This window comes from Perognathus longimembris, chromosome 20, assembly GCF_023159225.1.
Source record: "Perognathus longimembris pacificus isolate PPM17 chromosome 20, ASM2315922v1, whole genome shotgun sequence".
Classification (NCBI taxonomy): Eukaryota; Metazoa; Chordata; class Mammalia; order Rodentia; family Heteromyidae; genus Perognathus; species Perognathus longimembris.
This window is the reverse complement of record NC_063180.1, coordinates 4,990,856-5,013,825: the sequence shown is the minus strand read 5'-3', so window position 1 is coordinate 5,013,825 and position 22,970 is coordinate 4,990,856. Positions and strand designations below refer to the sequence as shown.

At 44.7% G+C, this 22,970-nt stretch overlaps 1 long non-coding RNA gene across 1 annotated transcript in view; it reads left to right on the top strand.

The window, feature by feature from the left end:
* LOC125368354 overlaps positions 1-22,970 on the top strand; it is a 131,867-nt gene that overhangs the window by 371 nt on the left and 108,526 nt on the right. Inside the window, exon 2 of the long non-coding RNA XR_007214225.1 lies at positions 12,794-12,929. This is a non-coding gene — a long non-coding RNA (uncharacterized LOC125368354). The remainder of the gene's footprint in view (positions 1-12,793; positions 12,930-22,970) is intronic.

Sequence of the window (22,970 nt, the reverse complement as noted above, 5' to 3'; positions counted from 1 at the left end):
GAGTGAGGATGTAGCTCCTGTAGCTCCGGGATAGTAGAGTAGGCAGATCATGGTTGGCCTGGTTCTGAGACTGTGTGTGGAGACCAGAGGGACAGGGCCCCCTTTTGCTCATTATCTATGATAATGGGTGAGGCAGAGGATTACAAGACTCAGGACTATAGGAAGAACAGGATAAAATGGGTATAACCATGTACCACCCAGTGCGCGTGCTCTCTCTCTCTCTCTCATACTTTTTATTAGCATACATTGGCTTGCAAGGGGGGTTTCATCATGACATTTCCCTACATGCATATAATGTGTCCCACCAACCTCACCCTCTTTACCACTCTCTCTGTTTCTTCCTCCACCATCTTAAAACAGCTTTTGTTTTAGTGAATATTAATTGCAGAAAGGAGTTTCACTGTGGAATTTTGCATGTGCATGTTATCATATTTTTACTGGAATAATCAATCCTTGGTATTGTTTCTCTTACTTGGGGTAGTGCTAATGTGGCTAACACTCATACACTTGGGCATCAGTGCCTCAGTGGACCTTTCATGCTGCTCCCTTTCAATTCAAAGCATTTGGGCAGCCCTCATGCTTTTTGGGTGACATCTTCCCTACAGAGCCCAGGGCACTGGGGCTTCTCTCTCGCCCTCTGCAGACCCGGCATTGTCTCCACTCACCTCTGCTCAACTAGCTTCATCTCCCTGCATCTAGTCTTGAACCAGGTACAATGTCCTTTCCTCAGAACTGAACTGAACTGAGGGTCTCATTGTCCTCAGGAAGCTTCCTGGGTTCTACTTGTCTTGGTTATTCATGGCTAGGTTGGAGAGACCCCTGCATGCTGCCCCTGACAGTCTTCCCCCACCACAGTGTGAGCATACAGACATCCTGGACTACTGAGTCACTGGGTGTGAGTGCTCATTGCTCTTCTTGCCTCCAGACTTCTGCACCTAGCCAAGCACTCAGTGGCAGAAGTGCATCCCAGGAAACAGGAACAGAGCTAGAGGTTAGCAGGCTGGGCATGGGGACTGGAATGCTTGGGACCCTACAGGACGGGGAGGCAGCAGGAGTGCTGGATGTATAATGCAGGAGGCGAGAAGTTAGCTAGCCCCGTGGCAGTGCTGGGCTGTCATGGCCCTTTTGGCTTGGGAGGGCGGAGAGGCCTGGATCAGCCTTGACCATCCATGAGATGTGGGGCATCCTGAGAGGGGCCGAGGAGCAGGCGAGGACTCTTCCCCCTCAGAGGGGCCCGGGAGGGGCTGAGGGTTGTTTGCTGACAACTTTCATCAGCCAGACCCACAGTACCCCATTGAAGTTCTTCGTTTTGAATATGGTTTGTTCTCTCAGAACTCATGTGAAAGAAAAAGAATCTCCATTATGAGACATTATGGGGTGAGACCTTTAAGAAGCGATGAGGGCTCTGCCCTCTTGAATGGAAAGCATTCATATGACTAATGGATGAATGAGGGGAGTCTTGCCCAGGTCTTTAGTTGTGCCCTGAAAAGAATACAACAACTTGGGACTCCAGCAAAACCTGTCATCCCTTGACCTTGTACCAACACCGTGAACTAAAATGAAGCCCTGTTCTTTCTAACATCCCCAGTATGGTGAGAAGAACAACTGGATACAGATAGAGACAGGACTGAGCATGCCGGTGTGGGCTGATGCACACAGAATGTAGGCCTGCAATGGAGTCCCAGCCAGTCTGTCTTCTTCCATGCCTTCCCCACGGCTTGCTGGTTATTTCTGTCAGCCAGTATTGAGTACTCTTAAGGGGCTGCTGTTGTCACTGAGGCAAAGTGTGGCTGGACAGACATGCTATCCACAGTGCTCACTCAACAGTTAAGTGGTAGAATTCCAATGCCCTGCCAGAACTCAGTAGAAACCAAAGAAGAGGAGCTGAAAATACAAGGGACAGGGTGAGGGAGGTTGTTTATTTCAGACTAGGTATTTGGAAAGTCTTTCATGAAAAGGGACATTTGACTCATGACCTAAGGGTGAGAAGGGATAAGCCATGAGCATTTTAGACAGATGAAGCAAGTACAAAGGTCCTGAGGCAGGATGGAATTTGGCTGAGTGAGGACATTTAAAAAAAATAAAGCAGGGGAAAAAGAAGAAATAAAACAGTGAATGAAAGCAGAAGAAGATGAGATCAGAGAAGAGGACAGGGCATAGATCTTTGAACTGAAAACCAAAATTGAGCTTGATTTCATTGCAAGGACAATGGATAGTTTTCAAGGCAAGGAATGTGATTTTATCCGAATTGTGTTCTGGATAGATGCCTCTTCCTAATATTAAAATATGGGCCTTAGAGAGTAAGACTGAAAGTCAGGAGGTTAGCAGGGATATGGCTGTACCAGGCAGGATGCAGGTCATGACCATCGGGGGTGGGGAGAGGAGAGGGCAGGCTTGAAGATAGCTGGGGAATTGAAGGAAAGAGGGAAGGAGGGGTCTCTCTCTCTCTCTCTCTCTCTCTCTCTCTCTCTCTCTCTCTCTCTCTGTGTAAGGCTGATGGACCTGGCCTGTGATGGATAAGAGAGAGACAGGGCCTGTGGTTTGGAGACTGGGTGTCCTGTGGTGCCATTTTCTAAAATGATCTATCACTGTCTCTTCCCAGATTCCCACTTCCTGTTCCATGCTGTTGCTGTTTGTTACTGGGAGGGGAGAGAAACTAACTCACTAACTCACACCGATGTGTCAAGTGATTGGCAGATGGTTGATCCAGAACATGCAGCCCCCAAAAGGAACTGCAGGCACACAGTGGTGGTTCTTAGAGAACAGAATGTGAGAATGTGATAGCCAGAACCCCTCCCCTACCAGGCCTTTCCTAAGGATATTTTTGAGGTGGAGAGAGGACAGTTCTCTGGTCTTTTTTACTTTTATATGTCTTTGTATGTATGTGTGTGCATGTATGTACATATGTCTGTACATATCTATCTATCTATCATCATGGGTACTGGGGAGTGAACTCAGGGCATTGTGCTCTCACATTACTACACTCAAATCTAGTGCTCTACCATTAGAGTTATACTTCCACTTCTGGCTTTTTGGTGGCTAATTGGGAGGCAAGAATCTCATGGACTTTCCTGCCCAGGCTGGCTTTGGATGGCCATCCTTAGATCTCAGCCTCCTGTAGCTAGGATTACAAGCATGGGTCACCAGCCGGTGGGTTAAAGTCTTTTTTTTTTTTTTTCTTCCATGTTTATGTTTCCTCTACATTGCATCTTCTGTCCTGTGTGAGAATTCAAATCTAAGAAAGTCAGTCTCAGGGAGGTTTCCTAATGAATGAACCATACAAAAGAAAGAGGAATGTTCCAGGCTCAGTGAATTCTCCAGCCTGTTCTGATTTCCAGTCTGGGTGTGCTGAGATACTGCTCTGGGTGTTGTAGAAATGGCCGTTAGTGGGACAATGGTCTCCAAGGTGCACTAGCAGCCCCTGAGCAGGGCAGGTGGTGTAGATGTGGCTATCAGTGAGGCAGTGGGCATGCCCGATTCCTGCTCCTCAGCTGCACTAGCAGCCTTCGAGCAGGGCAGGTGGTGCACAGAGCCTTTGGCCTCAGGGCCACGCATGCTTCCTGAGGACCTTCTTTTTTTTTCTTTTCAAATTTTTATTATCAAACTGATGTACAGAAAGGTTACAGTTTCATACGTTAGGCACTGGATACATGTCTTGTACAGTTTGTTACCTTGTCCCTCATACCCCCCTCCCTCCTCCCCCTTTCCCTTCCCGCCCCCCCCCCCCCACCACGGAGGTGTTCAGTTCACTTACACCAAACAGTTTTGCAGGTATTGCTTTTGTAGTTGTTTGTCTTTTTTTACCCTGTGTCTCTCAAATTTGGTATTCCCTTTCAATTTCCTACTTCCAATACCAGTATATACGGTTTCCAATATACTCAGATAAGATTACAGAGATAGTGTAGGTACAACCACAGGAAGGTGATACAAGAACATCATCAATAATAGAAGCTACAGATACACATAGGACATTGAAAGTAGTTACCACTGTTTCCATAACATGGAGTTCATTTCACTTAGCATCATTTTATGTGTTCATAAGGGTATAGCTATTGGGCCTTGTGATGCTCTGCTATGACTTGCCTAAACCTGTACTAATTATTCCCAATAAGGGAGACCATAGAGTCCATGTTTCTTTGGGTCTGGCTCACTTCACTTAGTATAATTTTTTCCAAGTCCTTCCATTTCCTTTCAAATGGGACAATGTCATTCTTTCTGATAGAGGCATAAAATTCCATTGTGTATATGTACCACATTTTCCTGATCCATTTGTCTACTGAGGGGCATCTGGGCTGGTTCCAGATTCTTGCTATGACAAATTGTGCTGCAGTGAACATTGTTGTGCTGGTGGCATTACTGTGATTTTGTTTGTGGTCTTTTGGATAGATACCCAAAAGTGGGGCTGCTGGGTCATAGTGGAGTTCTATATTTAGCCTTCTGAGGAATCTCCATACTGCTTGCCAGAGTGGCTGAACCAGTTTACATTCCCACCAACAATGAAGTAGGGTTCCCTTTTGACCACATCCCCTCCAACAATTGTTATTGTTAGTTTTCTTGATATATGACATTCTTACTGGGGTGAGATGGAATCTCAATGTTGTATTGATTTGCATTTCTTTTATGGCCAGTGATGTAGAGCACTTTTTCATATGTCTCTTGGCCATTCTCATTTCCTGAGGACCCTCTTGAGAGCTGTGCCTCTCAGAGACTGGACTAAGGACCAGGCCCATTGTGTGGAAAGGCCAGGGGCATAATTGCAATCAAGATGTTGGGACATTTTGTGAGGAGTGTCACAGGGAGACCATGGCAGTACTATGAGTGGACCCAGTAGCTTAGGGGGTGCTGGACAATGTGGACCTGCTCCAAAGGGGCTGGGAGGAGGTCCAAGGAGCTGCTGAGGAGGGACTGAGGCCTCAGGTCTTTCCCCTTCCTGGAGGACATGTGGCTGCTGAAAGGGACAAAAGCACACCAGAAGAGACTTTCTTAAAAAAGAAGAGTTAGCAGCCAGACTGGGTGGTCTTTAAGGGTGCTCTGCAGGACAAAGCTGGGCTTCCAAATGTGGTGTGGTGTGGTTATGAAATGTCACCAAAGGTTCCTGTGTGGAAGGCTTGGCCTCTAATGCAGAAACATGGCTTTTGGGAAGCCTTATATTCTAAGTACTTGGACCTCATGGAAGATTAATCCACTGACAAGCTCACAATTTGATTGGCTATTGGGAAATGACAGACACTTCAGGAGGTGGAGCTTAGTTGGAAGAGGCAGGTCACTGGAGGTGTGTCTGGGAAGGGTCTATCTTGTCCCCAGTCCCGTCCCCCCCCATCCTGCTGACTGATGGTCATGAGGTGAGCAGCTTTGTTTTGCCACACCATTCCCTCCAAGGTGACCTGCCTTGTACGGGCCATGTCTGAAGACAAATTACTATGGTTTAATACTTTGATACTTGGAGTTAGAATAAATATTTCCCTCTTCTTAAGTCAGCTTCTCAGGTATTTTGTCTAGTGGTGGCAAGGTGACTGATATTCCATCAGGATCTGTGGGTAGCACTGAGTTGACAGCTTCAGAAATGGGCTGATGGCAGTCAACAGTGTGTGTGTGGGGCAATGCTCTGCCCGCCTCTCTGGTTGAGACTTGGGTACACTTTTCATTCTGTTCTATGATCCCTGTATCTGGCACAAGCCTGGGCTGTCCTGCGTTGATGACTTTAAGGAATAAATTATTGGGTAGTGGTCAGAGCCTGGGGTCTGGAGCCAGGTTGCTGGGTTTCAGCACAGCTAATTCTCAAATGCATGCATTTGGTCAGATATGGAAACCAGAAGGGCCTGCATTTCCTCCCTGGAAATGTGGAGGCTAATAATTACATTTTCCTTGCAGAATTGTTGCAGGGGTTGATGAAATGGTATTTGCAAAGCCAATCACTGATCCCTTGAAAACACATTGCAAATGCTTTCTTCTCATCATTGACCCCATTTAGGAGTGCTGACTACATACTAGGTACAGGGCTGAGAGGTAGAAGACTTAGAGTTATTTAAGCTTTACCTTAATACAGCCCTAATGTTAAGGTTCTTTCCATTTCACAGATGAGGAAACTGAGTTGGAACTGAGTGTGAGATGGTATAATGCTTCATGTTCAGGCAGTTACCCAGCATACCTTCTAGAGGGGGGTGCAGGACAAATGGCTGGTATTGCTGGGAATTCCTTGTGTGACAGAATGCCAGGCTCTGGCAATGTCACTGATGCCTCCTATTAGAGCACGTACTCAGTGGTGACCTGTCTGGGTCTTTGTACAGTCAGGTCAGCCACTGCTGCTGGCTGGAGGACCAAAGGAGCTATAGGTAGGTCTTAACATTAGTGGGCTTAAGACAAATTTGGAAAAGTGTGATTATCCTTTCTACTTTAAAGGAAATGTGATTATATTAAAAGGATCATTTTGAAAAATTTTTTATACTACTGGGGTTTGTACTCAGAGATTTACACTCTCCCTTAACTTTTTCTGCTCAAAGCAGGTGCCCTACCACTTGAGCTACACCTTCACTTTGTTTTTTTGGTAGTTAGTTGGAGATGAGAGTTTTACAGACTTTCCTGCTCATGCTTGCTGGTAATCCCCATCTTCAGATTTCAGTTTTCTGACTAGCTAGGTTTACAGGCATGAGCCACCAGCATCTGGCTTCAAAGATATCTTAATAAAAAGTGCCTGGGCCAGCTGGGAACTGATGGCTCATGGCTCTAATCCTAGGTTTTCAGGAGGCTGAGACCTGAGGAAAAGGTTTCAGAGCCAGTGAGGGTAGGAAAGTATGTGAAACTCTTATCTCCACTTAATCACCAAAAAAAAAAAAAAAAAATAAGAATCCAGAAGTGGTTCAAGTGGTAGAGTGCTAGCCATGTGAAAAAAAGATCAGGGACAGTACCAAGGCCCTGAGTTCAAGTCCTAGGACCAGTGAGTGTGCACATGTGCACACACACACACACACACACACACACACACACACACACACACGCCTGCCCAGCACAGAGGATCAAGATGTGTGGAGTTCATCTCAAGAAGGATGTGCTGCAGAGCTTGGCCCGCTGCCAGGCTCCGCCATGTGCTGCCAGGTTGTGATGCACTGGCAGGTGCACACAGGTATGGCTTGGCTCCGTCCTTGGCTTTCTTACAGCCGATCACAAGGAGCAGCTGCAGCATATGAGGCTTTGGTTAAAGAGTAACTGGTGAGAATGAGAGGACTCAGCTCATAAACTTTTATTGAAAGGAGACTGAAGACTTCTCAGATGGCTGTGTGGTTGCCAGAAATCTGCATGTGTCTGTCAGAAGGGGGCTGGAGATTCAGTTCTTGCCAATATCACCATTTGTGGAAGAGTCACCAGTTCCTGCATCGTTTTAGGGGCTTTGCAGGCACTGCCAATTTATAGTCCTTACCCCAGTTGGCAAAGGAGGTTTCACAGAGGGGCCACCAAGGCTCAGAGAGGTAATAGCACCTTGCCCAGACACCAGGGTGTGGAATGTCACTGGCAGGGCAGCAGACCCCAATGGTTTCCCAAAGTGTCTTAGCACTGGTCTCTCTCTTATTGAGATCAAACTCAGTTCTAGCAGGACTGATGTGTTCCTTTGAAGTCCATTTCTTTTCCTTTTCTTATTGTGGATGATCCTTAAGTAGTTATACAAAGACATTTCAATCCAACTTGTCTGTTTGTGAGTACCTTGCATCTTGATCAGTGTCACCCCTTTCATCATTCTCCTTGTCTCTCTCAACCCCACTCCTCTCCCAATTTATCTAATCTCATTTTCTTAATTGTAAAATTTTATTTTAACAGGGATGTTTATTTGACACCTAAGTGTCCCTGGTACATTTGGAGATGGAACATTCCAGAGATGCCTGGCATTCTTGTGACCTCAGTGTGATCCCACAGAAGCTGGAGGGGAGTTAGCTCTCTGTCTCCTCTTTGTTGGTCTGTGTCTTGCCAACATTACCAGCTGTGGCTGAATGGCAGCTCTACTTAGAATTCTGTACAAATGTCATGGAAGAGATGACTTCATCCTGCAGGACAAAGATCTGTTTTGGTTCCATTGCTATGTCTGGGAACATGGGTGCTGGAGTACCAATCCCTATTCCCATGCCCCACTGCCTCAGGTGGGGCACAGACCCGGATGGCATTGGCCAGACTTTCATATATTCATGGAAACAACAATTTAACATGGTGAAGATAATTTGTGTAGATGAATGGCTGATTGGTTCTGGAAAAAGACACGAAGTGCATGCATATCATATATCAGTCCTTACACCACAGGGTGAGAGGAGGGGAGGAAAATAACAGGAATTGTGCTGTCTCTGCAGCAAGTCTCTCTAAATAGGCTGGTGTTAGTGGTTCACACCTTTAATCCCAGCTATAGAAGAGTCTGGGATCTGAGGGTCATGGTTCGAAGTCAGCAAAGCCAGGCAAGAAAGTCTATGAGACTCTCATCTCCATTTAACCACCAGAAAACTGGAAGTGGCACTGTGGCTCAAAAGGTAGAGCACTAACCTCGAGTGAAAAAGCTCAGGGACAGCATTCAGGTCAAGCCCATGACTGACAAAAAAACCTCATAAAATCAATTATATTCTGTCTTATAAAGACCTTGAAAGGATAGGTCCCGGCCATCCCAGAGGACCATAAGGAGATAATCACAGACAGGAGAAGAAGGTTCATAAGGAGATTTAATAGTGGGGCCATAGTTCCCACGGGAGAGGGAGCTACATGGCGTCTGCACCTTATCCAGGTGGCAGCTTCTCTCTCTCTCTCTGGGGGTAAAGGGGAAGTAGGTAGGTAGTGAGTAGGAGTGGCTCATTAGGTATGGGTGGATTTGGGGGCTAGTGGGAGGAGCTGAGGACCTGAGGCTAGGGAAATGTTAACAGACCTCACTTAAATTTGTCAGAACTGGCAGATAAAGACAAGCCATATAAAGACTGATCATGAGTGCAGGAATGGTGATATTAACATCAGATAAACTGGGTCTTGGAGCAGAGAAATTGTAGTCCCATTTTCATATTGAATAGTATGACTGCATTTTCCCATGTTTCATCTCTCCGAATAGTATGACTGCATTTTCCCATGTTTCATCTCTCCATCTTTGAAGGAAATGCCCAGCATGCACTTTGTTGCACTTTGGTGGCACTGCTGGTTTAAGCAATGATGCTGGTGAACATGGGTGACTGGACATTCAACCTGCTGCACCAAGGCTTCCAGAGCCATTTCATTTTAACAGAGTGCTCCTCTCTGATAGGAAGCCAGGGATTTGATGGAATGGGCCCCTGTCAGAGATAATCACACTGCTTAGCCCACCTTCCACAGTCCCCAACATCTGCTTTCCTCTGCCTTTCTGGCTTCATGCTGCTTTGGCTGAGCCCACACCCATCAGCCCACCCTACATTCTTCTCACATCGACCTTCCCCAGGAATTTCTGCACATCCTCCCATGCTTCATCACAGGTGATTAACAACTACCTCTTCTGAAAAGCCTGGACTTTATTCCTCTGGATCACGAGCTGAGGTTATCAGATAATGTATGGGTTAGCCAGCGAGGTTTCAATTCCAGATCAATGGTACTTCTAGTGTATTCTATGTATTCAAATAATTATTTGGACACACTTGTCCTTAAAAAAGATCCATGGTTTATCTGAAATTAGCTAGATGTCCCACATTTTTGTTCAATAAGCCTGGCAACCCTACTGTGGGCTATATTTCTCTGACTCTTACAGAATTTAATTGCCTAAATCTGTCTGCCATGCATTAGCCTGTGCCTTCCTTGCTAGGCCATCAGCTATGCATAAGACACCTCTAGCACCCATGCCCATCACAAGTGCTTTTAAGGAGTGAATCAGTGTCCCAGTTACTTCAGAAGCATTAGGACTGAGACCTATTTGCTGGGCGGCTTTTGGAGCATACTTTTCTGCCCAGAACGGTTGAGGTTTGAACTGGAGGAGCACAGAGCCTGGGAGCTCTCTGCCTGCTGCCTTCCCAGGAGCATGCTGATATCCCCGGCACTTCGGAACACAGTGACTCCTCTGAAGTCCCCATCCACAAAACCAAATGAAGCAAAACAAAGCAAAATGGAATGAAACTGAACAGAACTAAGCCAAACCAAGTTAACAAAGGGAGGAGCTGCCCTTGGTGGCAAGAACATTTTGGTTGGTTGTGCAGTGCATTTGGCAAGGATTCAAGATAGCACAGTTCAGAGAGCCTGGGTTTCCTTGTGCTCTCAGCGGAGCTGGTCATTATGTAGAGCAGGTAGAAAAGGTTAGCCATACCATGGTATTTTGTAGAGTTAGGGACATTTTCTTACATATGCTTTGCTGGTTTATTTGGGTTAAGGATTGTGGTGAAGTGTGGTGGATAGACTGCCTTGCACTGTGTGGATTCTGTTTGCATAGTACAGAGGACAAGTGCAGAGGGAGGAGCTGGGATGAGGAGCACTTCTCTGATACAGAAGGGAGAACTTAGAAATCAGAGGAGGAATCAGAGGCATTGGGCACTGGCTTTCCCACAGGAACAAAGAACTGAAAGGGCTGGCCCAAGAGGGACTTTGAGAAAAGAAAACCTCTGTCTTCAAGCTTGTGAGTGGCTCACAGTCAGAAATGTGCACTGGTGAGATGTCTGTGTGTTCTCAGCTGCCTTCCTTCCCTAACTCAAGATGGAAGGGCTAGCCGCTAGTCAATGCTGTGTGCTGTGTGCTATGCCACATACTGTGGCTCCCTCTGCCAAGGTGGCGGCCATGTCAGCTTGCCAGCTTTTTTTTTTTTTTTTTTTTTTAACCAGTCCTGGGCCTTGGACTCAGGGCCTGAGCACTGTCCCTGGCTTCTTTTTGCTCAAGGCTAGCACTCTGCCACTTGAGCCACAGCACCGCTTCTGGCCGTTTTCTGTATATGTGGTGCTGGGGAATTGAACCCAGGGCCTCATATATACAAGGCAAGCACTCTTGCCACTAGGCCATATCCCCAGCCCAAAGAATTATATCACTATATTCTTTTTTTTTTTTGGCCAGTCCTGGGGCTTGGACTCAGGGCCTGAGCACTGTCCCTGGCTTCTTTTTGCTCAAGGCTAGCACTCTGCCACTTGAGCCACAGCACCCCTTCTGGCCATTTTCTGTATATGTGGTGCTGGGGAATTGAACCCAGGGCCTCATGTATGGGAGGCAAGCACTCTTGCCACTAGGCCATATCCCCAGCCTAGCTTGCCAGCTTCTTCCTCCCTTGTCCCCATCACACCAGGCTTCATTGCCTGACATGACGTTCCCCACCCTTCTTTGGTTATTTTCAAGTCAAATGTGAACCTGTGCAGCTATAGCCCTCTGCATAGAAGCCTGTCATAAGCTTTATATTCATAGAAAATACAGAGCAAATGTTTTAAAGCCAAGCCATCTTGGAGTAATTTGCATTTTAATTAATACTTCAAATGAATTACTTCTCTGCCTTAAAAAAAAGTCTTGGTTTGGAGTCTTTGGGAACAAAGACTGGCTATGAAAGCTCCTGCTCTGGCAGCCTGTGGTGCCCTTTGGTCCCTATTTTGGCCCTGCTGGATTAGCCATCTGAATGCTGAGATATCTGATTGTCTGCCAGTTGTTCTTCTGTGAGGGGGATATGGCCCTACTTTCTGCCTTTCTTAGATGAATAATGGGCTAGAGTTTTTATGTGACTGATGGTGAAAGGAGGATAGAGGCCACGCATACAAAGGATAGTGGTCAAAATGCCTCATGATATTACAGTATTTGAAGGAGGCCTAATGTTTTTTAAATTTTGTAATTCTTTTAGACCTTTAAAATGCATAGGTATAATAAACCTATGAGGCATATGTTGCTTTTTAAATGCAAATAGGGTAATTTGGTTCTTCAGCTTGTACATAGTGGTCTGAAATTTTTGTATCTTTTTTATGGAAAGGAAAAATAACTTAGATATTGGTAAACTATGGCAGGTGGGCCAAGGTCAACCCAAAGCTTTATTTTCTAAATAAAGTTTTATTGAAACACAGCCAGGCTTTTTGCCTGTACCCATAGAGTTGAATAGCTGCTAGCAGAGACTCGTTGCTTGCAATGAGTAAGATATTTACTATTTGTTTTCATTTTTTGTTTTAAAGAGATGAGTCTTACTCTGTTACCCAGACTGGTCTCAACCTCTTGGTCTCAAGTGATCCTTCTGTCTCAGCCTCTTGAGAATCTGGGACTATAGGCATGAACCACTATGGCTGGCTTTGTTTGGCCTCTCATAGAAATTTGTTGTTGACTTGTTTGAACTTAATTTTCTTTAAGATTTTTCTGTCAGTACATACAGTCCAACACCATTTTCTTGAACTTTAGCATAGCAAGCATGGAAGAATAATTTGTATTTGGGGAACTTTTTACCTTTTTGCTACTATGTAAAATGCTACAAAAAATGGTTCTAAATATGACTTTGTAAACCCAGGCAAAGAATCTTTGAGGTAGATAACTGGTAGGGGAATTGCCAGGTAGGAGAAGTATCTATTTTAGGTTTAGATAGAGAAATTGCCCTCCAAAAACACTGTTGCTAAGCATTTGCCAACCATGGATGAAAGCATCAATTTGCTTGAATTAAAATAACATGATCCTCAAAGCTGTGCATTTTGGAAATCTTTATCAAGTCTTGTCTATCTTCCCCTATGTATGAATCCCTAACCCCAAACACTCAGAGAAAGGAAGTTAAAGAAATTGAGGACATTTGGGTGGCAAAGTATTAGCAGTTTTATAGAACCCAGAGGGACTTAGATTTACCTTACTATCAATGCACACTTACCTCTTTCTTGTTATGCAGGCTGGAGTGGAGAGACAGGCATCAAGGAGAAGGTTGTCACAGGCCTGGAAAGATTGGTGAACTGAGCAGAAGGGATGAGCTAAGAATATTTATTCTGTGTCCCCTCAGCTCTCCGCTGCAAACTTCCTAGTTCAAGGTAAGTCTATTTTTATAATTGATTCAGCCAACAAAGGCTTTTGTTTGTGAAGTGCAGACTAATGGGCTGAAGATGTGCACATGGATGTAAAGGCTGAACTCTAAGTCTTGATGGGAGGTTTAATGACTGGAGAGAGAAAGGTTCCTCGTAGTTACATTTCCATGCAGTGGAGAAGGATGCTTTCTTAGTTATGGCAAGAAAGTGTTCATTCCACTTGGGCGCTGGTGGCTCATGCCTGTGAGCCTAGTTACTCAGGAGGCTGAGTTCTGAGGATTATGGTTTGAAGCCAGTTGGTCCAGGAAAGTATGAGACTCTTATCTCCAATTAGCCAGCAAAAAGCCAAAGTGGTGCTGTGGCTCAAGTGGTAGAACATCAGCCGTGAGGGAAAAAACCAAACAAGAACATCAAGCCCTGAGTTCAAGTCCTAGTACTGAGAAAGTGCTCATCCCACCAGACAACCAGGATGTGTCACCTGTCCACTGTCCCTTGGTGGCCAAAATGGAGCTTAATGGAAAGGTGAAGATTGTGTTAAAGGACGAAATTATTCATTAGCATGCATTTTTTCCCCTGGCATTGAGGTTTTGAACTCAGGCTCTCATGTTTCCTAAGTGGATACTTTTATTGACCTTACTGGACACTTACACTGCCAGCCCTAACTTTTGCTGGTTATCTTTAGGATGGAGTCTTACTTCTTGCTTGGGGGCAGGCCTATGGGAGTTCCACTTATGTTAGTCTTACCATAGACAGGATAACAGGCATGGAGCATCTGTCAAGTCTGCATTGAGGAGGGGTCTTGCAGATTTCTTTTTGCCTAAGTTGGCCTCAAATTTCTGATCCAACAATTTCAGCTTTGCAAATAGCTAGGATTACAGGTGTGAGTCACTGGTACTTGACTTTGTATTAGGAAGGGGGCCACTGCAGTGGGAGGAGCTTGCAAAGGAGGAATTATATGCAAGGAGAAGGTCCCTGTGGAAAATGTTATGAGAAACCATCAGGAGGAAAAGAGAAGATGACTATTACCTAACAAGATTGTTCCTGCACGCAGGACAGGTGAGCAGACATCTTCTGGGGGAAGGTGGAGGAGGGGGAACTTGATCAGATGTGGAGAGTGAGAAGATGGAAAGAATGGAGGGTAGTTCTTGCTAAACTGCCTTAGTAGGGAATCTTCCTAAAACTGTCTTTTATAAGGAAGTTCACCAACATGCCTATGAGAAGGTCCAGGAAATGGCTTACAGTTCGATCAAGCAGAGAATCATTGTTCCTGGTCAAGGAGCAGGGCACTCAGAGTATACAGGCTGGGCAAGGTGCTGTGTGCATGGGAAAGATGCTGCATCTCAGGGGTAGGTTATTTATATGACGTTACAGAGAGCACCAGAGGGAAAGGACACCTCCAGCGCCAACCACTGAGATAAGAGCTAAGGATTATAAAAGAAGAGGCTGAGAATTTTTGTATGTATTAATAGGGCAGTTGGGTGCTGGTGGCTCATGTCTGTAATCTTAGCTACTCAGGAGATGGAGATCTGAGGATCTCAGTTCAAAGCCCATCTGGGCAGGAACATCCAGGGGATTCTTATCTCCAGTTAACTACCAAAGAGCTGGAAGTGGAGCTGTGGCTCAAGTGGTAGAACACTAGTTTTGAGCAAAGGATCCCCCAAACCTTCCATTTGGACTATGAATTAGTAGCCCAGACAGAAGGTTTTCGCTGTTCTCTGAAGAGGAAGGAGTAGTCAGGGACCTCAGAGAGAGTAATTTACAGCTGTCATATCAGGATGGTGAAATTAACATTCAAGGATACTCACTCACCATTCCATGCACTATGCTGTATTTTCAGCAAATCTCTCCCCTGCCTTGCTTGCCGGTATTAGAGCTTGAACTCAGGGCCTTTTGCTCTCACTCAACTTTTTGATTACAGCTGGTATTCTGCCACTTGAGCAACACATCTAGTTTGGCTTTTTGTTGGTTAGCTGCAGCTAGAGTTTTAAGGACTCTTCTGCTCAGATTGGCTGCAAACCACGATCCTCCAAGTCTCGTGTCTGGATCTAACAGATCTTACTGTCCTTAAACGCTGGGGATAAAACATCTCTTCCAAGTATGGATGCAGAGAGTTACTAGCTTGGATACTAGATGCAGGAGTCCAGCATGACAGCCCTGAGGGAATGGCTCCAGCCCTGCCTCCCATCAGAACCACCTGAGGTGGCTGAAATCCTGGTACCATGTGGGGCATCTTCCTTCTGTGTGGAAGAGGGTTAGGAGGCAGTGGGCATAGGCTATAAGGTGATCTGCCTGTGTGGTTCTCATACTTGTCTTTGAAAGATAATAGGAAACAGGATGGGCTACAGACTCAATATGGTGAATTACCCTTCGTGTGTGTATGGCAAGATACCACACCAATAGAGTTTCTGCAAGTACCGCTCTATATTGCTCTGTAAACATGCAGGCACCTTTAGGTGTGACCAATTACGTATATCTTCAGAAACAAACATGTTACTAGGTCCCATTTCATGTTGGTTTGATTCCTAGTCATGAGAAGCTCAATTTGAATTTTACATTACAAATATTTGCTATATAGTGTTCCCTGTTGATTTACTTCTCCCTGCAAATGGTTCTCCCCTTACCAAGCCTTCCAGACGTTGTTCAAAAGAAGTCATCCAATTTGGCTTGTTTATTTTTTAGAATTCTCCAGGATGAGCATGTGGGCTGGATTCACTTTAACGTGTTATGGGGGAGACATTAGAAGAATGTGGGACACAAGTTTTGACATTTTAAGCGCAGATAACATTTGAAATCAAGGCAGGATAACGACTTTTATTAATTACCCATGTCTCCTCCCGCCCTTCTGTCCTCCACCCCCTACCAGCTGTTACACATTTGAGAAAATGGTAAATGAACATGATTATGAGCAATTATGAGTTTTTCTTTTTTTTTTTAAGAGACAGATGGAATCAATGTTTCTATTTTAAGAGTTTTTCAAATTTAGGTTATGTCTACACAATGCCACATTATTACAAGATAACCATATGTTTTCTTTAGTGCCATTGGAACTTCATTCTAGACGGGCTGGAATCAACGGTCAGTGATATGTGCCAGAGCATATTCAAACAGACATCATGGATACACATGACTTCAAACCCATAATTCCACTCTTTCAAACTTTAACATCCCCTCCCCCCAGCCACACATTCTTCTCTCCAAAGAGCATTAGTACTGGGCCAGATTTTGTGTGATGGAGATGAAAATAGCATGCTTTTATGCCCTCAATGAACTCATTGTTGATGTGATGTGATAATTTGGGTTGGTTTAGCTTATAGGAAGATAGTTCCAAATGGCTTCTATCTCTCTGTCTTTAGTAAACTCTGGGAAGCGACATTAATTAGCCCCTGATGTTAAACCTCAGGCTTATAGCAAATCGTTGGACAGCCAACAGCTTTGAGAGATTATTACACAAGTCAGCCTGTAAGTCAAAGACAGAGGTCTTATGATCTTGGGGCATTTGGTTTGAGTTCTTGATGAATTTTTGTTCCTAGGATCCTAAAGGGGAATTTTAGATTAAATGTTTTTGAATTCCTTACAACAGTAGTTGTCTGATTTTCAGTGCATCAACATTGCCATGAATCTCTGCACATCTCCCCAGATTCCTCCATTCTGGTGGGTCTGAATGAGCCCTGAGAATCTGCATTTCTAATCAAGTACCCAGGGATTGCTGCTGATTCAGGGAATCACACTTTAAGAACTACTGTCTTAGGACTTTTAGTATGTGTGTGAGTTCTTTGTTAGTGACTGAGTGTGCTATTTATTTATCAGATGAACACTTTTAGTTACTGAGCAGCTTTGAGGTGCTAGTACAGTTCTGGGCATTTTTTTTGTAATAAAAAGAGAGACAAGGAGATGGGACAGAAAATGATAAGACCACCTCCTAAGAATCCTGTTTCCTACGCTGCAGCCAGGCAGCTGCTCAGCCATTAATGATTTCAGCCAGAGTTGTTCTTGGGAAATCGTGCTGCTTTTCATATGACTCTTTGTCCAGTGTCATCATTTTTCATCTCTCAAACACACTACATAAATATGACATGGAAACTGGGCAGTCATGGCTTGTGCCTATAGTTCTAGCTACTCAAGAAGCTGAATTCGGAGGATCACAGTTCCAAAGCCCTTATTTCTTATCTCTAAGTACTGGTAGAGTGTTGGCCTTGGGCAAAAAGGCTAAGGGACAGCTTCCAGGCTCTGAGTTCAAGTCCCAAGCAAGCAAACAAATGAACAAATAAATGCAAAGTGATATTTGGATACTATAATTGGGGGCAGAATGGCATACAGTAGTAGACATTGACAATGCCATGCAGTGCAACTTAAATTCCTGCTGCTTTGGTTTTGTATTTGTATTCATTCCATATAAGAGGGATAAAGAAACAAAATTTTCTGCATCTCTGAAGAAAATATTTACTATTTTCTGATACTTTGAGGCCTCTTCCCAGGAGTACTAAGATTGGAACTTAGGGTCTCATACTTATTAGGCAAGTGCTTTGCCACTGAGCCATGCCTCCAGCCCCAAATCTTTCTCTCTTTTTCTACTTACAAGTTTTGCAGACACATCTTCCACATCAGGATCATCTTCTAGTATCTGAACTTTAAAGAAAGTTAACCTCAGCGTCTCTGATTTTGATGGAAAATGGGAAAATATTTGCCTGAAAGTCAGAGTTGCTCAGCTTTCCTCCTCTGTCTACTCCATGAACTAGCTTCACTTGCTTACCATCACCTGCCATTTCATGGTCAAATTGCATTTATTTACTTTCAAGGAGTCCATGACTTAAACTCCTTTCTTTTTTTTTTTTTTGGCCAGTCCTGGGCCTTGGACTCAGGGCCTGAGCACTGTCCCTGGCTTCTTCCCGCTCAAGGCTAGCACTCTGCCACGTGAGCCACAGCGCCACTTCTGGCCGTTTTTTCTGTATATGTGGTGCTGGGGAATCGAACCTAGGGCCTCGTGTATCTGAGGCAGGCACTCTTGCCACTAGGCTATATCCCCAGCCCCTTAAACTCCTTTCCAAGGCACAATGGGAATGATTTTCTATGTGGGGAGTCTATTTGGGAGAAAAAGGTCATTAGGAGCGTGTCATTGAGGAAGGCCTTTCTGTTCCTGGACTTTCTTTTTCTTTCTGTTTCTCCATCTCTGTTTCTCTCTCAGTAATTACCATGATATGACCAGTTTTGGTCTGCCACTTGCTTCTGCCATGCTGAGCTGCCTTGTTATAGATTCAAAAGCTATCGAGCCAAGCCAACCAGGGAGTGAAATTTCTGAAACCATAAGCCAAAGCACATATTTCCTCCCTCCCCCCATTTCTTTATTGTCAAAGTGAAGTACAGAAGGGTTACAGTTTCATACATAAGGCAGTGAGTACATTTCTTATCCAACTTGTTACCTCCTCCCTCATTTCCCCCGCCTCCCCTCCCCCCATTTCCCTCTCCCCCCATGAGTTGTACACTTGGTTTACACCATATAGTTTTGTAAGTATTGCCGTTGCATTGGTTTTTTTTTTTTAATCTTTTGTCTTGATTTTGGTATTCCCTTTCCCTTCCCTAGTTCTAATACATGTTTATACAATATCCAGGGTACTAAAATCAGTTACAGTGATATCAGGGGTAAAAACATGGGAAAGAAATACAAAAGAAAGAGGGCATAATTTCACATGGTATGTTGAAAATAACAACAACAATGATATACCACTTCTTCCCATAACTTGAAGTTCATTTTGCTTAGTATGATTTTATGTGTTCATAAAATGGACACAGCTATTGAGCTATTGTGATCTTCTGCTAGAACTGTCCTAGACATGTACTAATTATTCCCAATGAGGGAAACAATAGAGTCTATGTTTCTTTGGGTCTGGCTCACTTCACTTAATATGATTTTTTTTCCAAGTCCTTCCATTTCCTTACGAATGGGGCAATATTATTCTTTCTGATAGAGGCATAGAATTCCATTGTGTACATATTTCCTTTTTTTAAGCTGATTTTTAAAGGTATTTTATCACAGCAACAAAATACTGACTAACACAACAGTGTTGTGTGTGTGTGTGTGTGTGCGTGCTTGCGTGCGTGCACGCGCTGAGGGCTGGAGTGCCAATGTCCCTTTCAAGGGTAATTCTCTCCAAGACCTAACTTCCTCCCACTAGGACCTACTCTTAAAGGTCCTGTCACCTCCTGGCAGTGGCATAGACTGCTGACAAGCCTTCATCACAGGGGCACTGGTAGTACACACATCCAAACCACAGCAGTAATTTTGTCATTGTCATGCTCTGTGAGGAGGAATAAAGCAGTTCTTGTAGGGAAGGGTTAGGGACTTGTGAAACAGGTTACAGGTGCAGTGCACATGTCCGCAATAGCCATGGCATATGAAAACTGGAAACTATTCACCCCCTCCCCCCAAATCTAGTGCTCTTATCCATCTCCATTCAGTTACAGATCATTGTGTGTAAGTCCACAGGGGCATCTGGTTTGACCTCATTTGACTTTAAATGGCAACAGTGGAGTTGGTGGCTCATTCCCTATCAGTCATCTGGAGTGAGCTGATCCATCATGGCTGTTCCATGGCTGTTGTCCTTTTTAATAGAGGCAGCTCTGTCTTCAAGCCTGCCAGATGTCTCATGTCTTCAAATAAACATTAACAAAGAACTGGTGGCACCCAGAAGATGCCACTGTGGTTTCAGATAACAAGAAAGAGAAATACCAGTCAAGGATAGGGATTTAAGAACAATAACCATAAAGCAAGTATTTCTAAGCATTTCTTTACAGGCCAGGCTGACTGTGGGCCCAAGGCTCTTGCTGGCTGGTGAGATGGTTGGCAGGGTCAGGGATGGCAAGCAGAACAGGCTGCTTTGGCCATTCTGGGCCTCCACTCCCCAGCTGCTGCTGTCTGCAAAGGTAATGACATTTTCATACAAAGCATGTGCACATGTGGCCCTAACATTTTGGTTGTGTTTAATATGCATGTAGGAGGCTGTTTGGATGTTGTTGTAATTTCCTTAAGGCACTTGAATTTTCAAAAAAAGAAAGAAAACTTTTTTTCTTTTCTGGAAGAGGAGGTAGCATGGCATTTTAGCTAATGAGCTTGCTCCCTTTATCTTGTCCTGCTCCCAGTTAAATTGCATCTGCTTATAAAATCTGGGCTCTTAATTGCAATTCTTAAAAGGCCGTCTTGCTAGGAAGGGTCTGCTTAAGTAATGGCTTTGCTTTTAATTAAGAGTAAGCAAGGCACCCACTTGACTCTCTCCACTGAGGCAGAGAGTTTGAAGTCCTTAGGAGCCGAAGGCAGACACTCAGGGCTGGCGAGAAGAGATGCAGGCTTTGGAGTCCCTTGGGCCTGGTCCTGCCACACATAGCAACTCACCCCAAGTCATCTCAAATCTAGAACAGAATCCCTGAAACCTATGTTACTGGGGTGTTGTAAGGATTACAGACAACATTCAACATGGTTCACCGAGGTTAGTCAGGTGGTGGTCATTACTAGTTGGTCCTGATTCTATAGGGCCTGCCCCTGGTGATAGGACTGTAAACCAAAAAGCAATCTTTGGGGATAGTTCTTTGTGGTGTTCCTATATTTCCAAGACTGTAGATTTAAGTATTTCGAATAACAAAATTCTTGGAAGCCCCATTCCTCTCCTGCATTGCAAAAGAATTCAGTGTATATCCTATAAAATTTAGAAGATTGAGGGAAAGGGTGGAGATGGGGTGACATTGATCAAGATATATTGTATTCATAAACTGCTTTGTTAAATGGAAACTCCTTTGTACACTAAAGATAATTTTTAAAAAGAATAGTTCTCTCCTCCTCTCCCTTCCACTCTCCCTCCTCTCTCTTCCCTTTTCTTTCCCACTCCTTCACACTTCTCCTCCCCTCCTCTTTCTGACTCTCTCATCCCTTACCCTCTCTAACCCTCCCCTCCTCCTCTTCTCCTCTCCTCTTCTCTTCTCTCCCTCCCCTCTCTTCCCTCCTCTTCCTGCCTATCTTTCCTTCCCTCCCCTTCCCCTCTACCTCCTCTTCCCGTTTCCTCCCACTCCTCCACTCTCTTCACTTTCCCCTTCCCTCTTCTCTCCTGGCATAACACATCCACCTTTGGAGCCTCCACCTGGATCTGCTCACCTGAGCTTTTCCCCTCAGCTCCTTTGCTGAACCCAAGGGGTGTGAAGCCTCCTGCCCAACTTGCTTCAGTGACTCAAGGCTGGAAACCTGCACACAGCTACCACTGGGAAGAAAGCCACAGCAACCATCAGTGCCAAGCCACAGGTCACTGAGCCTAGAAACTAGATTTGTGTCCACTGCATGGAAGTCACATCTGGAGAATAAAAACATGATTGCTACTCCCCAAAGAATGTCAGTGGCTAATTCTATGGTGCCTCTTGCCAAAGCAGCCTACAGATTTGGTTCTTCTGCTCCTGTCTCTGTGCAAATTAAGGCTACCATGTACAGATCTTTCACGAAAGAGGAAGAAGGGCTACTGTGGCAGCTTTTGAAGCCAGAACAGGCTGCTGTTTATGTGATAGTTCATGGACCAGAGGGTCTTATTAAATGCAGGAACAGGAGTTATTGCCGTGGCCAGAGTGTTTTCTGATTCTAGTTCAGGAAATATCCTAATGTGTCACCTTATTTGGATTTTACTGTGAAGAGGGCGCTTCCTTCCTTCAAGAGACTGAAGCAGAGAGCTAAACAGCCATCCCTATCACATCTCTGTCTTCTCATTTCTGCCCCCTCTCCACCCAACAGCCACCCCTGTCATACCTCCGTCTTCTCATTTCTCTTCCCTCTCCATGTCTTTGAACATGGAGATCAAGAAAGTCTTAGTTACTTAATTGTGTTGACTCTCTTTTTGTGTGCTATGGCATCAAAGTAGAGATTTCTGAAACCAAGTTTAGTATATCTTGACTTTTGTATTTATTTTTAACATCTCCCATTGATCTACACTTTGAGTGTTTCATGGGGAAAACACTCTCATGCAAAATATTGTTCTGGCAGCTGCATTTTGCTTTGTCTCTGACCAAGGCAGCTTGAGCGTTCTGTGATTGAATGGATAAAAAAGTGGGGGCAGGTCCTCCATGGGCTGGCTTTTCCTGACACTGTCCTCTCATCTTGTCAGAATGGAAGCTTCTACTACATCTCAGGGTTGTGTCTCTTTAAAGGTGTCATGTCCAGGTTTGTCATGAGAGCACAGCCTCAAGATCCTCTGCTCAATATCCTTTTCTGACGCCCTACCACCCATTCCTCTCCACATTACAGAGAGTGCGCAGTTTGTGCAGTTTGTGCTCCCTGTGTGGGCGGCAGTCCCTGGTTCCTGTCCAGCTTCCTCATTGTTGAGTGGTGGTAAGCTCTTCTTTTTGTGTTTCTGGGTCCTGGAGTTTGAACTTGGCTTGTGATCTGTCCTTTAGCTTTTTTGTTAAAGGCTGGCACTCTGCCACTTACTTGAACCATACCTCTTCTTCCCTTTTTATTGGTTAATTGGAGATAAAAGTGTTACAAACTTTCCTTTCCAGGCTGACTTTGAACCAGGATACTGGGGCAGGCTCACTGTTTTTTTTATTGCAATTAATTCAGGTAAGAATTAACTCACTCTGAGAGAGCAGCACTAATCTCTCTCCAGAGTAATGCCCCCAGTGACCTAATTACCTCCCCCAAAGTGCCACCGCTTAAAGGTTCCATCACCCCAACACTGCCACACTGGGAACCAAGCTTCTAACATGGGAAGCCATAAGGTACCCAGCTACATCCAAGCCAGGGTGATTACTTGTAGGACTGGCTTCACTCCCCCTTCTATTACAAATAGCTGTATAGAAGCCCAAAGAATTGGGCAGATTATGATCTCCTTAAGGGAAGGGACTCTGTTTTTATACATTTACAGTCCAAGAAAAGTTTCTGAGACATGAAAGTGAGTACTTAGTGATCTAGCTCATCCTAGGTCTCTCCAGGCACCCAACCCTCTTCCTGCAAAGCCAGCCACACATCAAACTATTTCACTCACATCCTGGCTGCAGCCAAGTAGAACATTCTGGTGATAAAAT